This window comes from Nomascus leucogenys, chromosome 12, assembly GCF_006542625.1.
Source record: "Nomascus leucogenys isolate Asia chromosome 12, Asia_NLE_v1, whole genome shotgun sequence".
In the NCBI taxonomy this organism is placed as follows: domain Eukaryota; kingdom Metazoa; phylum Chordata; class Mammalia; order Primates; family Hylobatidae; genus Nomascus; species Nomascus leucogenys.
In genome coordinates this window covers 7,583-25,623 of record NC_044392.1, presented here as the reverse complement: position 1 = coordinate 25,623, position 18,041 = coordinate 7,583, and positions in this window count along the sequence as shown.

The following is an 18,041-nucleotide window of genomic DNA, read 5'->3' as shown; positions in this document are numbered from 1 at the left end:
TGTGTATGTGTGCGTGTGTGTATGTGTGCGTGTGTGTGCATGTGTGCGTGTGTGTATGTGCGTGTGTGTATGTGTGCGTGTGTGATGTGTGCGTGTGTGTATGTGTGCGTGTGTGTATGTGTGCTTGTGTGTGTATGTGTGCTTGTGTGTGCATGTGTGCGTGTGTGCATGTGTGCGTGTGTGTATGTGTGCTTGTGTGTGTATGTGTGCGTGTGTGTATGTGCGTGTGTGCATGTGTACGTGTGTGTATGTGTGCTTGTGTGTATGTGTGCGTGTGTGTGTATGTGTGCGTGTGTGTATGTGCGTGTGTGTATGTGTGCGTGTGTGCATGTGTGCGTGTGTGTATGTGTGCGTGTGTGTATGTGTGCTTGTGTGTGCATGTGTGCGTGTGTGTATGTGTGCGTGTGTGTATGTGTGCTTGTGTGTGTGCATGTGTGCGTGTGTGTATGTGTGCGTGTGTGTATGTGTGTGTGTATGTGTGCTTGTGTGTGCATGTGTATGTGTGCGTGTGTGCATGTGTGCGTGTGTGTATGTGTGCGTGTGTGTATGTGTGCGTGTGTGTATGTGTGCTTGTGTGTGCATGTGTGCGTGTGTGTGTGCATGTGTGCTTGTGTGTGCATGTGTGCGTGTGCACGTGTGCCTGAGGGTGGGCATGAGTTTTGCCAGAATGGGAGTGTGAGAGTGATAATGCAGGGGTGAGTGTGAGCGGGACTGCGTTTGCATTTTTATAATCAAAGGCTTAATATATTCCCATTTTTTTTTAGTTAACCCTTTCTTGACTCTGAGTGCTGTGAATTTCTTTACCGATTTCTCTATTCTCCGGTGAGAAACAATTAAATGTGATTTAACTTAAGCACTGAATAGGGCTAGAGGCGGTGTGGTTATTTGGGGACCAGGGAAAAGGACGGATGAAGATGTGGTGGGAGGGGATGGTTGGAAGGATGGTAACAGTGGTGGTGACAGTGGCGACAGTGACCACACCAAAACCAGCTGGTGTTTGTCCTGCCTTTTCAGTCACATATTCATTTACTTGACCTCATTTCACTTCCAGTAACCTCACCCAGAAAAGACTCAAATTATCCCCATTGCAAATGGGAAGCTGAGAGTCTAAGTGAGGAAATGACTTGCTCAGCACTGGGTCGGTTGGAGAGACAGGACTTGAGTAATCTAGGACTGAAGAACATCAACAGAAAAAGGCTTCAGAGAAAAAGGGCAATGACACCAGATAGGACTCATTTGTTCATTCATTCATTCGTTCACTCATTCGTTCAGGTATCATGTACTTACAGGGCAGTGGTGGGGGGGATGGTGGTGTATGAGACAGACGTAGTTCCTGCCCTAAGGGACTTACAGTTGAGCAGGGTGCTCACGTCACCCCCACTCCAGCTAGAGGAAAGAGAGCGGGTTTAGGTTGTACCAGGGTTTTGTGCCTCCTCTTGATACCTGGGAGCCTGTGGGGTGAGTGTGTGTGTGAGACGATGGGAAGGGCTCCAGCCTGGGCCTGGGCTGCCCCTCCCGCCCCCAACATGCCCTTTTGGAGTTTCTGTTTGTTTCCTGTGCACAGGCGGCATCACCCCCAACCCAAAACCCCCACACAGAAGGCAGCAGCCCCACCTCAGAGACTGCACAAGAGAAAGACTCCTGGCCCTGTGTTCCCTTCCTCCAGCCCTATGCGGGGTCTGCAGGTCACACCCTGAGATCTCGGCCACCTCCCCCAGGCCCCTGTTGGACCAGTGCCGCTCCGGAATCTCCATCTCTGTCCTCTCAGACGGGGAGCTTTGGTGATTTTCTGAACCTATTCCTGTTCAATGGAGCGTTTTTAGTGTTACTACTAGATTCACACTTGAGAGCATATCTGAAAGGCTTTTACAAGAAGCTCAGACCACACCGAAAGATCTTCCTCAGAGGCAGTTCAAAGAGGCAGAATAACAACACGAACGGTACCCAAGAGCCACATCAGTACAACAGCACAACTACACAAGCGCGACTTAACCGGGACACAGCCACCCTCGCCCCCGTGACCTGACTCCACCTCCTACACAGTTCACCAAGCCCTTTCTCTCTGCCCGTCCCTGGGACAGGAGTTTTTCTGCTGTCCAAGGAGGCTCCTTGTCACAGCCACCCGAGAAGTTACGACTCTGCCCATTCTTCCTTTCTTCTGAGATTATCCACTCCCCTCTCCTCCCCATACAGGTGGGGCGGGGGAGAGGCAGCCATGTTGACATGGACTGAGAAGCCTCAGCAGTGTGTCCCCAAGGAGGAGGAGGGGTCGTTAGCCGACGCCACGGCCTGGGAGCTGGTGGGCAGAAGCAATAGATGTCCTTGATGAGTGGAGTCAGAGATGGGGTGGAAGCCCTGCCTGGGAACAGGACCTCATTCTTCTCTGCCCGGTGGGTGGAGTAGTGGCAGGACCTTGTCACCAGGCTCTGATGAAAGCAGGGACCAGCTTCTTGGGATCTTTCAATCCCAAACTCTTGCCCTTCACTCGTCGCATTTCTCCCCACGGCTACTCCAGGTCCTCTTGAAATCCGTCCTCTCCATGGACTTCCCACGTCCCTCTCAGTTCTAGGTTTGATTAACAGAAGGTTGTAAGCGAACACCAGCATCTCCTTAGGGCAGCTGTGGTCTACTGACAGATGGCAAGTTACTTTGTAACCTGTAATTTTGGTTTTTTGAATTTTGTATAAATAAACAGGACTAAACTAATTAGGATTGTTCTTTTCTTTCTTTCCTCAGGCCTTGGGCTATAATGGGAGTCTCTTGGCCCCGTAGTGCATTGGTTACCAGGTTTCAATAAGGGGTTTGTTTTTGCAATTACAGTTCGTTAATGGATTTACAAAGGAGAGAAGATGGCACAGTCCGCTAAGGGGATTGTTTTGCATTTCTCCTCTTTTAATTCCATGGTTTTCTCCTGGACCAGTGCTCTTTGAAAAAAGGGGGCAGGGGTGGAGAGTCCCAATGCCCTGTCTGTTCCAGATGTGAATGCAATTAATTCAGGAGAAGAAGGAGCTGCTCAGGGACTTCCTGACACCCGAGGCTGGGCCTGCACCCTCTTCAGAGCCGTCTGTGAGGCCGGGGGTTGGGGGCCCTGCTACTCAACCCTGGTTGGCATCAAGGAATATGGAGTAATTGGATGTGAGAGGGGGGACCAAAAGTAAACCATTCATTGATTTACTCATCCAACAGTGATTTACTGAGCACCTGCTCTGTGTCAGGCACTGGCTCAGGCCCCACGGCCCCAGCAATGAGCAGGCTGTCTGTTTCTGCAATCATGGCCCTACTTTCTCACAGGAGCCTGACTACGGAGGAAGGGGCAAAGGAATTGTGGGAGCATCGCAGACACAGAAGTGCTGAGGAACATACAATATTTGGCAGGGGGTAGGGGGGCGTGCCCTGGCCTTCGCCCTGGAGGAGCCCAGTGTGAACATGGTCCAGGCCTGTGGTTTCAGACTTGATTCTGAACTTGTGTGCGGTGCCAGGTGGGGCCTGGAGTCAGACAGGTGGACATTCCTACACAATCATGATGGCAAAGACTCGCATGCTGCTTAACAGCTCACAGGCACAAGGTGAAGCCGGTTATCAGCCCCATTTTATAGATGACACACAGGCTTGGAGATGGGAAGAGACTCATCTGAGTCATGGCGTAGTGGAGCTGGGATTTGAAGCTGAGCCTGTTGGACTCTGAAGTTCCTGCTGTCCCTGTTCACCCTTTACTGCATCTTGACCGATGCTTTCTGAGCCTGTTTGCCCATCTGTGAAATGGACTCCTGACGCGGGGCAAAATCATCTCAGGGACTGCCTCGGACCTTGGAATTACGGATTGAAATTTTTTTTTTTAATTTTATTTATTCTTTCTTTATTTTGTCTTGTCTATAGTGAAGGTGTACAGTGGGATGTTTTGATACACGTAGTAAAATGATGACTGCAGTGGAATTATGTGATTTGAATGGGGCCAGAGTGGCTGGCTTTGAGGCTGCTAGGGAGGAATCTGGCTACAGGATGGCACCATTGGCCGAGGAATGGGGTGACCTGGGGGATGGGGCTCTGACTTCGTCGCTGTGAGCTGGGCTAGTCCCTGTCACTGTGGCACCTGTCGCACTTAATCTAATCTCTTTAATCCCCTCCTTCCCAACCTCCCTCCCAAAGGCTCCTGAGGGGGCGGTGACTTCTCTCATGGGGACGGTTGTATCCTCCCCAACTGCAGCTGGTCTTGCTATCCCATCCCTCACTGTGAGATGCCCTGGAGGGGCATGTCCAGAGGCTTTGCTGGAGCAGGGGGTGGCAGCTCAGATCTGAGCGTTGGGGTGCGGTGGGGGCCAGGCAGGAGCACCCCAAGGAGGTTTCTTCCTGTGCCCTACCCTCCCTCGTTCCTATGGGCAAACTGTCCTTTGTCCCCAAATCAGAATATAAGTGTCTTCAAGCCAAAAATAGCTGCAGCCTGGTGGGGGAGGGGGATACTAGAGACACCAAACAGAGCTGTCGAAGGGAACCCAACACAGGCACCTTGGAGGGACCATGGACTCTGCCAATCAAAGCCCTGGCGCGAATGGGCTCTGTCCCTGGCGTGCCCTATGGCCGTGGTCATGTGACTACAGCTCTGGGGCTCAGTTTGCTCCCCTGGGAGATGGGGAGAACGATTCCCTTTTCACTGGGGGAGACTGTGAACTGAGGGGATGTGTGCAAAGCGCAGAGCACGGGCCAGGTGCCCTCGCTGTTCAAGACGAAGCTGCACCCTTGTGGCGACAGCAGTGCAGGGTGTGGCCCAGGCTTGAGGCTCAGATCACAGGTTCACACCAGGGCTTCAAGGAGGAGGCAGCCTCTCCTCCAAATTCCGAGCTGTCTTTCCTCCCTCATGGAAAACCTACACCAGGTCAAAGTGTTTCCCTTCCCATCACCCCTCCAGGGTGTGGGGTGTCTCACGTGGCTTCTCTCTGTCCTTCCCCTTCCTTGTGAGGTGCAAGCAGCTGCCCTGTCCCATGAGGGTGATGGGGAGTCTGCTGTAAGGCGGAGTCAGGGGGACGGTCCAGGGAGTGTCTAGAGAGTGATGTGAAGGTGTGTGGCGGGGGGCATGTGCCAGTGCCCAGACCAGGGACGGGAGAGCAGCTGGGGTGGGGTAGGGGCACTCAGGGAGCAGGGGGGCTTATTCAGCACAGGGCGTGGGGCCTGGTTATCACCGTGTGGCCAACAAGCTGGGCCATCCATGGGGCTGGGCCAAGCTCCTAGCTCCATGCTGGGTGCCTGATTTTCAGAGCCTCTGGGGAGGTTGAATTTCCCCTCACCGACTCTTCTCAGAAACTGGAGTTCCCTCTGTGTTTCCCCAGTGCAGACTGCTGTCCTGAGGAGGCTTTCAAATGCAGAGTCCCAGGCACCCTGATTTAAGGAGTCTCCAGGGAACTGTGCCCAGACGTGGGTGTGACATGTGGCTCTAAACTCAGGCCCTGAGTGACCTTGGGAAGTCAGGGTCTCTGAGCTCTGTTCCACTGATGACACCGCTGGCTGTGTCAGGCACTCAGAAGGCGTTTTGTCCACGTGGACTGAGCTGACACCCCAGCACCCACTGTGGGAACTCTGCCAGCCAGTGTTCGCTGAGTCGCGCTCAGCCTCTCCTCAGATTGAGGCAGCTTTGCTCCCTGGGGGCTTGATAAAGATACATAGTGAGTGAATGAGAGAAAGCATGAACCTGCTCTCCTTGCTTTCCACAGCCCTTACGTGGTAGTAATAGTAAATAATTTATAAGTGGGTGACTTATAGCATAGTATCTACACAGTAGATACTATTCAAGTTTACACATGTGTTACTACTGTAACAGAAAACATGTAAAGAAAATTTGTTTTGATTTATATATCAGTCTGCACTGTTTAATTTTTTGTGTCATAAATGCTCTTATTTAAAAAAACAGGACTAGTTAACAGTGTCAATTACTAGTAATTCATGGTATAAATAATGAAACAAGGAAGTGTTCAAAAAAAGTGTTTTAAATAAAGTTTTATTTTACATCTTTTTTTTACTTACACAGAAATTGTCAAAAAAAAAAAAAAAAAAGCCGAGATTTCCCATGTAGCCGCAACCTAGTTTCCTCTCTTATTAACACCTTCTATCCGCGTGTCTCACATGGCTCATTAATATCTTACATAACTTGTCACAGTTAATGAACCAATACTGATAGACTATTATTAACTAAAGTTCATATTTCATTTGGACTCCCTTAGTTCTGTCTTCCTCTGACCCAGGATCCCGCATGACATGCAGTCATCACGTGGGCTCTTCCTGGCTGTGACAGTGTGTCAGGCTTTCCATCTCATGCTGACCTTGATAGTACTGAGGAGGATTGGTCAGGAATTTTGTAGAATGTCCCCCATTATCGCTTCATGTTCTCAAGGTGAACTGTCACCTTTGATGTTCACTTGGATCGTTTGGCAGAGCTATCATTTGTCAGGTTTCTCCACTGTGAAGTTATTTTTCCTCCTTGTCCATACTGCATGTGTTCCTTTGGAGCAAGTCACTTTGCAGAGCCCACACTTACGGAGTGAGGAGTTGGCTCCACCTTCTTGATGGCTGAGTGTCTACATCAACTATTTGGAATTCTTTTGCAAAGGAGATTTCTATGCAACTCCATTTGCTTATTCACCTGCGTATACAAATACAGACACCTAGATAATTACTTTAAGCTTTAGTTAGTATTCAACACTGCAGCATTATGTTACACAATTCATTCCTGTATTGGTCATCGGTAGCTGTTTTTATTGGCTGTTATTTTTCTTTGATATATTTTAATTTTTTTAGTACTTACTTTCTGATACTTCCAGATTATCCTGGCTCCTATATTTACTGTCCCAGTTCTAGTATCAGACATTTCTTCAAAGAGCCTGATTCCTTTCAGAATGGTGGAAAAACTTACATCTGGCTGCTGAATGAGCACATTCTATCTTGTCCCTCATTAGCAATGCTAGGAAGTATATGCGTGTGTCTAACCTACCTACACACACCTAATTATAAAGTTTTCTATGTAGAACTGTGCGTATCTATATTAAACTAAACATAAGTTTACGTTGATGTCTCCACCCCTGATCTACTATCACAGGGATCATTCTAGCCTTCTCGCCTTGCTAATTTGTAACCTCCCACTTCAACAGTGAGAAACCTGGTTCCCACCATCTGCGACTTATGTAAGTCATTGTTTTATTCCAGATACAGATACTGTGGTTTTACAATTGTTCACAATTGCTTCTGTTGGAAAGAACTTTATAAAATGGAATCCAATGATGAAGTATAGTTCATTTGCCTTCAGCCTACAGATTCTATTCATTTTCAAAGTGACTTAGGTCAACACCATTTTACCTGCACCTTCAGTGAGTTTTTACCTACATTTGTGTCTTAGTCCATTTTGTGCTTCTGTAACAGAATACCTGAGGCTGGGTAATTTATAAGTAAAAAAGGTTCATTTGGCTCACAATACTAGTGGCTGGAAAGTCTGAGATTGGGCAGTTGCATCTGGTGTGGACTCAGTCTTTCTCACCTCATGGTGGAAAGTGGAAGAGGAGCAAGGGGTGCACCACAGATCACACAGCAAAAGTGAAAGCAAGAGGGAAGCCAAGGAAGCCAGACTCTTTTTAATTACCTACTCCTGCAGGAATTAATCCATTCCTGTGACAGCAGAACTCACTCACACCCATGGAGGACATTAATCTATTCATGAGGGATCCGTCCCCATGACCCAAACACTGTCCACTAGGCCCCACAGCCCCACACTGCCACATTGGGGGTCAAATTTCAATATGAGTTTTTGCGGGAACAAACCACATCCAAACCATAGTAATTTGTAGCATAAATTCTTTTTCACATGATGTATTCTGTCCTGGGATACTCCACATCCTGAGTAATTTTATTTAATTTGAATAGAGTTTGATTTACCCATTTGGCCATGAAATTATGTGTATTTTGACAAATGCATTGTGGCAGATATCCCACTATTAAAGTATCATATGGAATGCTTCAAACCCCCACCCCATGGAGCCAATGGCTTCCCATCTGTGTAGTTTGCCTTCTCCAGTGTCTCATTAAATGAGGTCACACTGTGTGTATTCTCCTCAGAGTGTCTTCTTCCACTTAGCAATGTGCATGCAGGATTCACTCATGTCTTTGTGTGAGTTGATAGCTTGTTCCTTTCTATGGCTAAATAGTATTCCAGTGCATGAATGTACCACAATGTGGTTATGCATTATGGGGAGCAAAACCTTCCTCTTCTAACTTTGTTCCAGGGTTGGAGACCTTCAAATTAACTGACAATAGATATATTAGTAGGAGAGACAATACTTGGCTTCTTATTCCACAAGTATCATTGTGGGACAAAATTCATCAGATGGCAGGATCCAGTTTACAAAGAGGTAAAAATAGCCCAAAAACAAGAAACAAGACTGGAATCTGATAATCCACAATAGCTACAGTTTTCCTTTAAAAAAATGTTTTTGAGACAGGGTCTGGCTCTGTTGCCCAGGCTGGAGTGCAAAGGTGCAATCACAGCTCACTGCAACCTCTACCTCCTGGGTGTAAGTGATCCTCCCTCCTCAGCCTCATGGTTAGCTGGGACTACAGGCACATGCCATCATGCCCATCTAAGTTTTGTATTTTTGGTAGAGACGAGGTTTCACCATGTTGCCCAGGCTGGTCTTGAACTCCTGGCCTCCCAAAGTGCTGGAATTATAGGCATGTGCTGCCATGCCCGGCCAAGTTATAGTTTTCCATCGAAGCATAAAATCTCTCTTTGTAGTAACCATCATTTTTGATCATAATCAAAGTAAGACTATTCTTGTTTTAAAAATAAGTCTAGTTTTTTTAGATTTTGCTTGATTATTTACGTAAGTGCAGCAAGAACTGGAGACGAGCACATAGGTGCTTTCCAGTTTCTTTGCTGGAAGTTTTCATACAGAATCTCAGATTTGACTTTTAAAGGCTTTATTCAGGCTAAAAGCTAAGAACATACTATCAGATTTCAGCTGCAGTCCTTATAGCTTTGTGTGAATTCCTCTCTTCTTCATGCCCCCAAAATATCCCTAAATTCCTGGGCCTACCAGGAAATGACCTTCCTTACTAACCTGTAAGGCTGTGAACCCTGTAATCTAGGTATCAGGCTGGCTTTTCTCAGAGTACTGTTGGGAATGAAGTTTTTGGTGTTCCAAAAAAAAAAAAAGAATTAACATGGGAACAAATGATCTCTTAGTAAGGCAAGCTTTACTTTCTGCAGAAAGGATGCTACTCAATAGCTGTCCAGCCACAAGAGCACACCAAACAAAGGAGACAGAGTTACTTATAACCTGATGTGTCTACCCTAGTGCTGTGTCCAGTTTCCATTGGCTGTAATAGGACCTCACATTTTACACTTTACCCAATTGGCTATTAGTTTAAAACTTTCTTAATTAGGTAAGGGGAATAGAAGAAAGAAAGAAAAGGAAGTTGCCTGGGGATAGTTAAGGAAGCATCTCCAAATAAGGAATGGCATGCACTATGGGCTGGGGCTTGTCTAGTTCTGTCCAGGCCTGCTGGAGCAAGCTAGGACAAGTGATTTGGAATACACACACACACACACACACACACACACACACACACACAAATAGTGGATGGTTGTGACTTTATAATTTTTTTTTTGTTTTTGTTTGTTTTTATTTTCTTTTTTTTTTTTATTATACTTTAGGGTTTTAGGGTACATGTGCACAATGTGCAGGTTTGTTACATATGTATCCATGTGCCATGTTGGTTTGCTGCACCCATTAACTCGTCATTTAGCATTAGGTGTATCTCCTAATGCTGTCCCTCCCCCTCCCCCCACCCCACAACAGTCCCCGGAGTGTGATGTTCCCCTTCCTGTGTCCATGAGTTCTCATTGTTCAATTCCCACCTATGAGTGAGAACATGCGATGTTTGGTTTTTTGTCCTTGCGATAGTTTACTGAGAATGATGTTTTCCAGTTTCATCCATGTCCCTACAAAGGACACGAACTCATCATTTTTTATGGCTGCATAGTATTCCATGGTGTATATGTGCCACATTTTCTTAATCCAGTCTATCGTTGTTGGACATTTGGGTTGGTTCCAAGTCTTTGCTATTGTGAATAGTGCCGCAATAAACATACGTGTGCATGTGTCTTTATAGCAGCATGATTTATAGTCCTTTGGGTATATACCCAGTAATGGGATGGCTGGGTCAAATGGTATTTCTAGTTCTAGATCCCTGAGTATTTGCCACACTGACTTCCACAATGGTTGAACTAGTTTACTGTCCCACCAACAGTGTAAAAGTGTTCCTATTTCTCCACATCCTCTCCAGCACCTGTTGTTTCCTGACTTTTGAATGATGGCCATTCTAACTGGTGTGAGATGGTATCTCATTGTGGTTTTGATTTGCATTTCTCTGATGGCCAGTGATGATGAGCATTTTTTCATGTGTTTTTTTGGCTGCATAAATGTCTTCTTTTGAGAAGTGTCTGTTCATGTCCTTCACCCACTTTTTGATGGGGTTGTTTGTTTTTTCCTTGTAAGTTTGTTTGAGTTCATTGTAGATTCTGGATATTAGCCCTTTGTCAGATGAGTAGGTTGCAAAAATTTTCTCCCATTCTGTAGGTTGCCTGTTCACTCTGATGGTGTTTTCTTTTGCTGTGCAGAAGCTCTTTAGTTTAATTAGATCCCATTTGTCAATTTTGGCTTTTGTTGCCATTGCTTTTGGTGTTTTAGACATGAAGTCCTTGCCCATGCCTATGTCCCGAATGGTATTGCCTAGGTTTTCTTCTAGGGTTTTTATGGTTTTAGGTCTAACATGTAAGTCTTTAATCCATCTTGAATTAATTTTTGTGTAAGGTGTAAGGAAAGGGTCCAGTTTCATTTTTCTGCATATGCCTAGCCAGTTTTCCCAGCACCATTTATTAAACAGAGAATCCTTTCCCCATTGCTTGTTTTTATCAGGTTTGTTGAAGATCAGATGGTTGTAGATGTGTGGTGTTATTTCCAAAGCCTCTGTTCTGTTCCATTGGTCTATATATCTGTTTGGCACCAGTACCATGCTATTTTTGTTTACTGTAGCCTTGTGGTATAGTTTGAAGTCATGTAGCGTGATGCCTGCAGGTCACGATGATATCACATGTAAATGGAGAGATAGACTCCTCATCTCAGAAACCAAAGAAATCTAGACGCCTAAATCTGTAATAGCAAGAAGAACCCTCACTGTAACAGGCTTGCCTCTGAATTTCCCAGGCCTCATTGCTGCCTTTCATTCTCCTCTTCCCAGTCTGGAAATGGATTTCCACCCTTCTTCCTTTGACTACTTTATCAGACCTTCAGGGCTCAGCCCAGGGCTTACTCTCTTATTGCCTATCAAGTTAGACTTAAATTATCTGTTTCTATTGACCTCCTTCACTTAACTCTAAGTTTCTTGAAGGCAAGAGCTGTGCCATATTCATCTTTGTATTCATCTGTGAATAGATGGTATTAAATATTGCTTGAACTGAACTGAACTGATTGAAGAATTGAGCCTTTCTTGTTCTTAAGGCTTTCATATTTCCTACTTGAAAGCAAGCAATTTTTTTTTTTTTTGAAGGGTTTCACTCTTGTTACCCAGGCTGGAGTGCAATGGCACAATAAGCAATCTTTTCATTGATAACTGAGCTTTGTGCATTGACCAATCTCTAGAGCCTCTGGAGACCCAGGCTCCCTCCACAGCCACCAAGGGCATTATCCATCAGAATTATCCTCAGTAGCATCCTATATGGACCCACTGGACAGGAGGGATTTCCTTGGGGCAGAGGGACTGATGCAGTAATGCTGCTGCTAATGCTCGCTCTGGACTGGCTAAAGAGTTTGTTATTCCTGCAATAAAATCTCTGATCTAATCACGTCCCTGGAAAGCTATCTTTTACATTAAAGAAGACTGGAGTCAAGGATTTTAAAGTGCCGGGCACAATGGCTCACACCTGTAATCCCAGCACTTTGAGAGGCCGAGGCGGGTGGATCGCCTGAGGTCAGGAGTCCGAGACCAGCCTGGCCAACATGGCAAAAAATTAGCCGGGTGTGGTGGTGGGTGCCTGTAATCCCAACTACTGGAGAGGCTGAGGCAGGAGAATCACTTGAACCCAGGAGGCGGAGGTTGCAGTGGGCCAAGATGGCTCCACTGCACTCCAGCCTGGGCAACAGAGTGAGACTCCATCTCAAAAAATAAAAAATTTAAAAAAAAAAGAATTTTAAAGCAATCTCCTCCTAAGGAATGGTGATTTCTGGAGTAAGAATTTTCTCTGAATAGGAGTTTCCCTTGCTCACTCCTGCACCAGCCTTCTCTCCATGACCAAATTCATAAGGCACTCAGTGAGACTCTGTGCTCAGAGTCCAACTGCAACACACAGTACAATTATGCTGACCATGCCAAATGCTTAGGCTTTGGAGAGTAGATCTATTAACCCCAGCAACGTGGCTGTGTTCCTCAAGCAATCCTAGCCTAAAAAAAGACATGTGAATAGCCTGACCTCAGAGTCACCCTGGCCTGAGCTTACCCTCAACCTGATCTGAACTTCCTGGCACTTGGGACGAGAACAATAGCAGTCACACCTGAGTTTCCAGTATAAGGTCACAATGCAAAGAAGAGAATCAAAAACACTGGTCCAAGAAGATCTTCCAAATCCCTTCCTAAATGAAGTGGTTAGATCAGAGATTTATGTTTGAGTTTTTATTCTCTCCTGATTTGTTCACAATTAACTTGCAAAGCTGTGTTAATAGATAGCTTCGTGAACAGAGATCCCAGAGGTTAGAGACCAATAAGAATTGTACAGTATTGCATGACTTCCTTGGGAAATTCTTCAAATTAAGCCACTAGCTGCATTCTTTTCTGGCTCAATTTAGGGTCACCAAACCATAGAACAAGAATGATTCACCAAACAAACTTTTGCTTTTCCTTTTCTGGTGCTTCATTTAACTGCTTTATGCCTCAGAGTAAAGCTATTATAATGGCATTATCCTTCTAATGAGGAACAGTGCAATGCTTTCCTGATGTTAATACCCAGAATTATGCAGTGTTTAAAAGCCACCATGACTTTAGGGAATACTCACTAAGTTTTCTATTGCAAATACCCTAGTCATATCGAAAATGAGTGAGTGTAATTCTTTTGGTGTTTTTAAAAAACGTACAATTCTTTTAATAAATCATTGTTCCCAAAAGGAATAAGAATGGTTCATTAGCAGTACTAATGAAAATTCCATCTTCAGTAAAACTTAGGAGAATATCATTCCCTGTAACAAAATGTTTTCAGACACTTTGTTTGCCAACTTTATTAATGGAGAACTTTGTGGTCTAGATTAGAAAACTGAAGATAATTGAGAGAAAGAGAAAGAAAGAGAAACCATCCTAGACAAGTAGTTATATGTATCATTTAAAAAATAATGGCTCTAACAATAGTGTCACAAATCTTCAGAGGTACTGAGAAATTTTTAAAAAATAAAAAAGGGGCATAAAAAACATTATTCTTAGTAAAATTCTTTTCCAGGCATTATATTTATTGTTGAGGTGTTCTCTTCATGCACTCATTCATGTTTAACCAAGGAACCTTGAGAAGTTGGAAGTTGTTTGCCTGCTACGGACCATAAACAAAGACTGAAGATTTGAATTTTCAAGTCCCAAGGCTTCAGCTTTGCGATTTCCTTCTCAGACAAATTTTCCTAGAGAAATATAATTTGTTTTAGTTCCTGGCTCATAGTAGTTGCATAATACATATTAGTTGAGTGAATGACCTGATGAATAAGGCTTTTATTAAAGTAGCAGACTAAACAATTTTTCTGTCTGTTTTTAGGAACTTTCCCTGTCTGTGGAAGTAAGTGATGACCACCTGAATGAGAACAGAGGCTATTTATACAGAGCTTGCTATAGCGAGGGAGTGAGCCACCGTCACTTGCATTTGGCCGAGGCTCAAAGGCAGGCAGGGGAGTAGGAAAGCTTTATAATTAGAAGAAGAAGAGAAAAGGAGATCTTCAGGTATGGAAAAGCTGGAGGCAAGATAACTAGAAGCAAGGCATTTTGTATGATTGATTTGGGGAGAATATTTGGCTTTCTCTGATTGGCCTTGAGTTGAAAGATGGCAAAAATTAGGGAAGCTGGCAGTCATTGACCAAGTTCTGATTATTTTAGGTCAATTACTGCAGTGGTTGTTGTCTGATTTCCTGGGTTGCTTGCTGCAGAGGTTGTGGACCACAGAGTTCTGTTGTCATGTGTGGTCTGGTGTGTATTCAGTCTTTCATCATATATAGTAATTTCTTGAATTACTTTCCCATCCCAATACCCCTTGACATTTCAAAATGTAGTGGCACGCAAAGTGACTTACCAACTTGTTTAAATCCATTCTGTTTGTTTGTTTGTTTGTTTTGAGAAGGAGTCTCGCTATGTCGCCCAGGCTGGAGTGCAGTGGCGTGATCTCAGCTCACTGCAACCTCTGCCTGCCGGGTTCAAGCAATTCTCCTGCCTCAGTCTCTTGAGTAGCTGGGATTACAGGTGCCTGCCACCAGGCCCGGTTCATTTTTGTATTTTTAGTAGAGACAGGGTTTCATGATGTTGACCAGGCTGGTCTTGAACTCATGACCTCAGGTGATCCACCTGCCTCAGCCTCCCAAAGTGCTGGGATTACAGGCGTGAGCCACTGTGCCCAGCCTAAATAGTGATTTTACATGGAGTTTTCTCATTAGGAGGAGGAAGAAACTTGACTTTTTCACTCTAAGAGGATCTTCTATTTGTTTCTAGGAATTTTACGGACTCACATACATACTAAATTTGGAAAGGTTCTGAGAAGTAATTTTAAAATTGTCTATAGGCAGAACCACATTTAAATCTTCCCAGTGAGGCTGGGTGCAGTGGCTCATGCCTCCAGACCTGGCTAATTTTTGTATTTTTAGTAGAGATGGGGTTTTACCATGTTGACCAGGCTGGTCTTGAACTCCTGACCTCAAGTGATCCACGCACTTCGGCCTCCCAAAGTGCTGGGATTGCAGGCATGAGCCACCATGTCCAGCCTCATGATGAAAGCCTTCTCAAAATGTCTGGTGACTCTTGGTTGGCTCCTCCTGTTGAAAGCTGAGCTGATTGGAGGCTCTGTGTATATTTGAGATATTTGAGAGGCTCATTGATTGGTCTGCATTCTTTTTTTTTTTTTTTTTTTTGACAGATTCTCGCCCTGTCGCCCAGGCTGGAGTGGAGTGGCTCGATCTCAGCTCACTGCAACCTCCACCTCCTGGGTTTAAGTGATTCTCCTGCCTCGGCCTCCTGAGTAGCTGGGACTACAGGTGCCCACCACCATGCCTGGCTCATTTTTGTATTTTTAGTAGAGATGGGGCTGCACCATGTGGGCCAGGCTGGTCTCGAACTCCTGACCTCAGGTGATCCGCCCACCTCAGCCTCCCAAAAGTGCTGGGATTACAGGCTGTGCCTGGCCTGGTCTGCATTCTTGAAGGGCAATAAAATGAACAGCTTGACATTTTTTTTAAGCAGCTTTATTGAGATATAACTCACATACCACACAATTCACCCATTTAAACTGTACAGTTCAATGGCTTTTAGTATATTCACAGAATTGTGCATCCAAAACCAGTTAATTTTAGAACATTTTTATTAAAATAAAAAAACCTCGGCCGGGCGCGGTGGCTCACGCTTGTAATCCCAGCACTTTGGGAGGCCGAGGCGGGCGGATCACGAGGTCAGGAGATCGACACCACGGTGAAACCCCGTCTCTACTAAAAATACAAAAAATTAGCCGGGCATGGTGGCGGGCGCCTGTAGTCCCAGCTACTCGGAGAGGCTGAGGCAGGAGAATGGCGTGAACCCGGGAGGCGGAGCTTGCAGTGAGCCGAGATTGCGCCACTGCACTCCAGCCTGGGTGAGAGAGCAAGACTCCGTCTCAAAAAAAAAAAAAAAAAAAAAAAAAAAAAAAAAAAAAAAAAAAAATAAAAAACCTCATTCCTTAGCCCTCACCTTCCAACCCCTTCCATCCCATGCTCCTCAACTCTAGGCAACAACTAATCTACTTTTTCTCTCTACAGATTTGCCTTTTCTGGATATGTCATCTAAATGGAATTTGCAGTATGTGGTCTTTTGTAACTTGCTTCTTTTACTTAGCATAATGTTTTCAAGGTTTATTCATGTCATAGCATGTATCAGTACTTCATTTCTTTATTTTGCTGAATAATATTATGTTATATGGGCGTACCAATTCTATTTTTCCATTTACCAATTCACGGGTGTTTGCGTTGTTTCCACTTTCTAGCTATTACGAATAATGTTGTTATGAATATTTGCGTATAGACACGTGTTTTCAGTTGTCTTTGGTGTATACCTAGGAGTGGAATCGTCACACCCTATGGAAATTATATGTTCAAGTGTTCAAAAAACTCCCAGACTGTTTTGCAAAGTGGATGCACCATTTTACAGTCCCAGCAGCAGTGTATGGCGGTTCTGATTTCTCCACATCCTTTGCAGCACTTGTTATGATTGTAACAGCTATGTCTTTTTGATCAGAGCCATCCTTGTGGGTGTGACGTCTATCTCACCGTGGTTTGATTTGCATTTTTCCGATGGCTTAGCCTTTTGTTGTAAGCCTTCCAACTATGAGTATCTACTGATCTTTCTGAGCCAATTCCATTTTTCTCTCTGAAGGGTACTCCCACCTATGGCTAGCAAGAAGAAGGAGGTGGGTGTGAGGGAGTTATCTCTGTTCAATATGCAGATTTTCCCTTAGTTTCCTGTACTATAATGCACCACCATCTTCCTCTGTGTCTAGTAGTTCCAAATCTAAAACTTCTCTTATTCTCCAGTAAATCAAATTCTTGCCTTTTGGAGGAGTGAGGGAAGATGGTCACTGGTCTGAATATGTGGGAGCCTAGGCACCTAAATTCCTTTTTTTTTTGAGATGGAGTCTTGCTCTGTCACCCAGGCTGGAGTGCAGTGGCATGATCTCAGCTCACTGCAATCTCTGCCTCCCACGTTCATGCGATTCTCCTGCCTCAGCCTCCTGAGTAGCTGGGATTACAGACGGGCACCACCATGCCTGGCTAATTTTTGTATTTTTAATAGAGATGGGCTTTCACCATGTTGATAAGGCTGGTCTCAAACTCCTGACCTCAAGCAATCCACCTGCCTTGGGCTTCTAAAGTGCTGGGATTACAGGTGTGAGCCACCGCGCCCAGCCACTCTTCTTTTTATTAAGGATGGAGGAACAAGTTTCTCTTTGTTCTAATATTTTTGGAGTGTTTTTCCAAGAGAAAAAAAGAATAGAGATACAGCTTTATTCTGCTCTTTTGAACCCAAGCTTCTCCAAATTATTATGGTAGCATTTCTTATTAAATATTTGCTTCTCTCTTATTCTTAAATTGCTTTGTTCATCTCCATTAGTAATTGGTAATGGCTCATCCCTTTTAAATTATTGACTCATTGTCTCCTACTCCCTTTGAGCTTGGCTTTGTTTATTCATGTGGTAATTTGCAAGTTGAAATGATATCCAACTTGGGAAGATTTTGCAGGATTTTTAAAAAGCATATTTGGAAAATTTCTTCAACCACCGCCCAATTTATTTATAAAAGGCAGAAGATGTTTTAATCACAAATATTTAATCTCAGTTGATAAAATTGTCTTGGGAAGAAATGAATTTAATCTAAAGAAAATTTTAACTGGCTGGGCGCGGTGGCTCACGCCTGTAATCCCAGCACTTTGGGAGGCTGAGGCGGGCAGATCACGAGGTCAGGAGATCAAGACCATCCTGGCTAACATGGTGAAACCCCGTCTCTACTAAAAATACAAAAAAAAATTAGCCGGGCGTGGTGGTGGGCGCCTGTAGTCCCAGCTACTCGGGAGGCTGAGGCAGGAGAATGGCGTGAACCCGGGAGGCAGAGCTTGCAGTGAGCCGAGATCGGCCATTGCACTCCAGGCTGGGTGAAGAGCGAGACTCCATCTCAAAAAAAAAAAAAAAAAGAAAATTTAAATAGAAAGCAAGATTTAAATGATTCATTATTGTTACCGTTCTTGTGAGTGTAAAA